The sequence below is a fragment of the Octopus sinensis genome, linkage group LG11 (assembly GCF_006345805.1).
Source record: "Octopus sinensis linkage group LG11, ASM634580v1, whole genome shotgun sequence".
In the NCBI taxonomy this organism is placed as follows: domain Eukaryota; kingdom Metazoa; phylum Mollusca; class Cephalopoda; order Octopoda; family Octopodidae; genus Octopus; species Octopus sinensis.
In genome coordinates, this window is record NC_043007.1 from 58932883 (window position 1) to 58939868 (window position 6986).

Sequence of the window (6986 nt, forward strand, 5' to 3'; positions counted from 1 at the left end):
TGGTATGGTTAATTTTACCTTTTAATTCTTTCAGCGGTCAAGAAAAAACAACAAAAGTATCAATCCAGAGAAGTGAAATGGAACAACTGTGGTATTTATTCTGGCTTTTGTATTCTGAGTACTCAAATCTCACCTTGATCTGATTGGGTGGTAGATTTAATCCATTGCCTGGTTTAACATCACCAGGGTGCTTCTAGCACCATTCATATTAGGTCTGGTTTGAGACCATGAAAAGGATTGTGGGTAATGCTCAAACCTGATTAAATGATTAAAATAAAAAATTCAAAGACTGTGAGCTTATGTATGTATATGCACACACACTTTCAAATTGACCTTTTTTAGCGCAGAGACTATGATGCCCAAAGAGTTGATATATGATATATAGGCACAGATGTGGCTGTGTGGTCAGAAGCTTGCTTCCCAACCTCATAGTTCTGGGTTCAGTCTCACTGTATGGCACCTTGGGTATCTCCTATAGTCTCAGGCCAACCAAAGCCTTATAAATGAATTTAGTAGATGGAAACTAAAGCGTGTGTGTGTGATGCACATGTTTTTGTTCCTAACACCGCTTGACAACCAGTGTCTTTATGTCCCTGTAACTTAGCAGTTCAAGAAAAAAGACCAACAGAAATAAGTACCAGGCTTAACAAAAAGTACTGAGGCTGATTCATTGGACTGAAAAATTCAAGGTGGTGCTCCAGTATGGCCACTATCTAATGACAAACAAGTAAAAGATAAAACATACATATATCTTTTACATTATGATTGATATGCACATTTTAAAGCAATCAGTCATCATCTATCCAAGAAAACTTTTATTACATAAAAAAACAAAAACAATCCTCTCAATAATATCTGGCCTTGATCAATAAATGCAACCCAATAACTGACTGACTATGGAGACAGGTTAAAGCTTAACTGTATTTAATGATTCAGATAACACTGATGATGTTGATGTGCAGAAAAGTATTTTAAATAAGTCAATTCAAGACCTACATTTAAAAGCCATAAATAACAGAAAATTGGCCTCAAATAAATCTGTATTTTAAACTTCCAAACTGATGTAGAAATCACTATGGAGTTTATTTTTCTCCCTTTTTGTTTCAAAATAAGATTCAGTTTCAATTTATAAAAAATTTCCTGAACCTATATTGTTTTACCAAGTATTCTATTCTAAACACAAAAAAGTACAAATATCAAAGGGAAAAAAAAAATTCAGTCTCATCTGTGCCGTAATTTTTTCCCTGTATATATTTTTACTGAGAAATTCCAACCACTGTATTTATAAGCTATTTGAAATTATTGGTCTTGGAAAGGAAAATCTATTATTTATGAATGTAGTGGCTTGGCAGGCAGCAACCTAGACAGAGAGAACGAAGAGATAAAGAACGAAATTAGAGAGAGAGAGAGAGAGAGAGAGAGAGAGAGAGAGAGAGAGAGAGAGAGAGAAAGAACGAAATTAGAGAGAGAGAACGAAATTACAGAGAAAAAGAGAGAACGAAGAGAGAATGGAGAGAGAAAATGAAGAGAACGAGAGGAGGAGAATGAAAATAGAGAGAGGGAGAAGAATAAAATGCAGGTATTAATAATGCTGCTCCGAGTCGACCACTGTCAGTGGAAGAAACATGACAAGTTCTCAAGACAGCTGTCAAGGACTGAGACTTGCATTATTAGCAGGAGGCCAGTCCAGGCGGTGTGAATAACTAGCATAAAGACATAGCGATATCAGGGTGGAAATATAAATGAAGAAGGGAGATCGAAAGAAACAAAGTACGTAATATAATCAGATGGAAAAGAGTAATATACAGCAACTACCTTCAGAAAGAGAGGGAGGAATAGGGTGGGAGTTAGAAGAAGAGCGAGATGAATGTGTACGATAATTATTATTATTCTTTATTTTTTAAGGCACAGGACTTCGGTATTCAGAGAAGAAAGCAAAATGAGATTGTGTGACAATCATGTTTTTAATAACAGGTACGTTGACTCAGCACCGAAAGGACATCAGTGTCAAAAATACATTTTTAGACAGACGCGTGCGCACGCACACATGTTTTAAATGATGACCGCGATGGGGTGGGAGAAATAAAGGTTACTATGTAGTTTAACTGCGAGAATTGAAAACCGAAAACGAAAGCGTATCCTCTTCATTTCAAATAGTTACAAACATTAAAAATATTAGTATAAAAACAAATTTAGATAGATTAGCTGTTTACTGGGTCGAAAGATATAAGTTGACATATATACACACAAAAATGTTACTTTCTTTCAATTTCCGCAGTTCAAATTATAATATAACCCAAATAAATCTAAAATAAACACCATCTTAAAGTAGAATGAATTTGGTTTTTCTTTTTTCTTTTTTAAAGTTACAATCAGATATGAAGAGAAATGAAGTTGACGGCATTCATTACTTTACCGAAACGGAAATACTGGAAGTCAACGAAATGGGGAGTCTGTTTCAACACTAGAGTTCACAATAACAATAATGCTACGATTACAGAGATTAAAAAGAAAAGACAAAAAAGAAATGTCTCCGTACAAGATAACCGATGCCACTAACCGTTTTTAAATAACCAACAACTGGTCAGACATTTTGGCAGCAAATCTTCGGTGTGACACAGAACCAGCAACCATGGTAATAGGAAGTGGTGAGTTGTTAGAGCATATAAGGCGAGAAGGAGAGAGTATTACTTGATACTCCTGGTCTGTGTGTGTGTTTGGTATAATGTGGAACAATAAATATTCCTATGCACTGAGCTACCTTCATTAACATCGGTTGATGTTTTCCCCTTAAAACGCTTAATTAAACACCGCCTAATGTTTGTAAGATTAATTTGAATAAAACGTTTCCCGTCTATCTTTTAAAATGTATTTTAGATGTTTTATATATATATATATATATATATGAGGGAGAGAGAGAGGACAAGTTCTTTTTAAACATGTCGAGAGAAAAAAAATCATTCATAAGATTTTTACTCACAAAAGACAAAAATATCAACACTGACCTCACTAAACATTCTAAATTCGTTACGGAAAGATGTGGGCGAAATATGACACAGTTTTCCATTCACATAAGCACTCAAGCCGGTTTTTACACACACACACACACATTACAATATTGTATGTATAATTATAAATACAACTATTATACATATGTATATTACACATACATCACGTAATATATATTGTATGTAACAGATAATATATAAAATAAAAATGTCACTCCATATGATTTACATGAGTTTTATATATATATATATATGTGTGTGTGTATACGAGATAAACAATATATATGTGTATATATATATAACATATATAAGAAGTTACATATTATATACCATATACACATCAATACATACAGAATATCTTATATTCATATAATGAACTATAAGTGAACAACCAACTAATGCCAGCATGCAAAGCAGACATTAAACGATGATGATGATGATACATGCACACAAACTGTGGTTTCCCAACCATGGGGTTTTGGGTTCAGTTCTACAGTGCCCTCTACTATAGCTCTGAGCTGACCAGTCTTACTTGAGGGTTTAGTATACAGAAACTGCACGTGTACATGTGTGTAGATATGAATATGTGTGTGTGTATGTGTGTACACGCATGCCTGCGTGCACATATGTGAAGGCCCGTGTCTTGACATCATATAGTTGTAAACGACTATCACCACCTTTTAAGCAGTATCATTTATTTCCAATATTCTTGGGAAAATATGTTGCTAGGTAACTGTTGAGGGTTGGTGACGGGAAGGACATCTGTCTATAGAATATCTACCTGAACAAATACTGGCCAACCCAAGCAAATGTAGAAAAATGGATGCTGAAATGATGATGACCACCACCACATACACACAAAACATATCATGCATAATAGAAAATACCACATTTATTACACATATGTATACGTCAACAGTTTTTTTTTATATATATAATATGTATATATCATAAGTTATTATTTTTTATACATATGAAGTTGAATGGCTCATTGGTTAGAGTGTCAGGCTCACAATCATGAGGTAGTAAGTTTCATTTCTGAACCAGGCTCTTTGTTGTGTTCTTGAGCAAAACACTTTATTTCACATTACTCCAGACCACTAATCTGTAGAAATGAGTTGCAATGTCACTGGTATCGAGCTGTATTGACCTTAGCCTTTCCCTCGGATAATATTGGTGGGATGGAAAGAGGAACCTAGTATGCATGGGTGACTGTTGGTCTTCCATAAACAGCATAGCCCAAACTTGTGCATGGAATTTTCTTAGGAGTCTTTACTAATTGACATATACTTATTTGTCAAAATTATTAATTTTATATATACATATATACACACGCACATATATATATATATACATATATACACAAATATATATGAACATTATATATATACACAAATATATATGAACATTATATATACACACAAATATATATGAACATTATATATACACACAAATATATATGAACATTATATATATATATATATATACACAAATATATATGAACATTATATATATATATATATACACAAATATATATGAACATTATATATATATATATATACACAAATATATATGAACATTATATATATATACATAAATATATATGAACATTATATATATATACATAAATATATATGAACATTATATATACAAATAAATATATATGAACATTATATATACAAATAAATATATATGAACATTATATATACAAATAAATATATATGAACATTATATATACAAATAAATATATATGAACATTATATATACAAATAAATATATATGAACATTATACATACAAATAAATATATATGAACATTATACATACAAATAAATATATATGAACATTATATATATATACATACAAATAAATATATATGAACATTATATATATATACAAATAAATATATATGAACATTATATATATATACATATAAATATATATGAACATTATATATATATATACATAAATATATATGAACATTATATATATTACATAAATATATATGAACATTATATATATTACATAAATATATATGAACATTATATATATTACATAAATATATATGAACATTATATATATTACATATAAATATATATGAACATTATATATATATACATATAAATATATATGAACATTATATATATATACATATAAATATATATGAACATTATATATATATACATATAAATATATATGAACATTATATATATACATATAAATATATATGAACATTATATATATACATATAAATATATATATTACATATATATTATATATATATACATATAAATATATATGAACATTATATATATACATATAAATATATATGAACATTATATATATACATATAAATATATATGAACATTATATACATACAAATAAATATATATGAACATTATATACATACAAATAAATATATATGAACATTATATATATATACATACAAATAAATATATATGAACATTATATATATATACAAATAAATATATATGAACATTATATATATATACATATAAATATATATGAACATTATATATATATACATAAATATATATGAACATTATATATATTACATAAATATATATGAACATTATATATATTACATATAAATATATATGAACATTATATATATGAACATTATATATATTAATTAAATATATATGAACATATATATATATACATATAATATATATGAACATTATATATATATACATATAAATATATATGAACATTATTATATATATATAAATATATGAACATTATATATATATACATATAAATATATATGAACATATATATATACATATAAATATATATGAACATTATATATATATAACATATAATATATATGAACATATAATATATACATATAATATATATGAACATTATATATATATATACATATAAATATATATGAACATTATATATATATATACATATAAATATATATGAACATTATATATATATATAAATATATATGAACATTATATATATATATAAATATATATGAACATTATATATATATACATATAAATATATATGAACATTATATATATATATACATATAAATATATGAACATTATATATATATACATATAAATATATATGAACATTATATATATATATATATATAAATATATATGAACATTAATATATATGCATTAAATATATATGAACATTATATATATATATATATACACAAATATATATGAACATTATATATATATACATAAATATATATGAACATTATATATACAAATAAATATATATGAACATTATATATACAAATAAATATATATGAACATTATATATACAAATAAATATATATGAACATTATATATACAAATAAATATATATGAACATTATATATACAAATAAATATATATGAACATTATATATACAAATAAATATATATGAAAATTTATACATACAAATAAATATATATGAACATTATACATACAAATAAATATATATGAACATTATACTACACTAAATATATATGAACATTATATATATATACAAATAAATATATATGAACATTATATATATATACACATAAATATATATGAACATTATATATATATACATAAATATATATGAACATTATATATATTACATAAATATATATGAACATTATATATATTACATAAATATATATGAACATTATATATATTAAATATATATGAACATTATATTATTACATATATATATGAACATTATATATATTACATATAAATATATATGAACATTATATATATATACATATAAATATATATGAACATTATATATATATACATATAAATATATATGAACATTATATATATATACATATAAATATATATGAACATTATATATATACATATAAATATATATGAACATTATATATATACATATAAATATATATGAACATTATATATATACATATAAATATATATGAACATTATATATATACATATAAATATATATGAACATTATAT

The 6986-nt window shown here is 25.2% G+C and overlaps 1 protein-coding gene across 4 annotated transcripts in view; it reads right to left on the reverse strand.

Moving 5' to 3' along the window:
* The window catches only part of LOC115217146 (AN1-type zinc finger protein 3), a 57364-nt gene that overhangs the window by 35431 nt on the left and 14947 nt on the right, over positions 1-6986 (reverse strand). Inside the window, exon 1 of one of the 4 annotated variants that reach the window (XM_036507523.1) lies at positions 2561-2689. The exons of the other annotated variants lie outside the window; for them this stretch is intronic. The gene's annotated coding sequence lies outside the window, so the exon portion shown is untranslated. Of the gene's footprint in view, positions 1-2560; positions 2690-6986 lie in introns of those variants that run through there. 4 annotated transcript variants of the gene reach the window in all.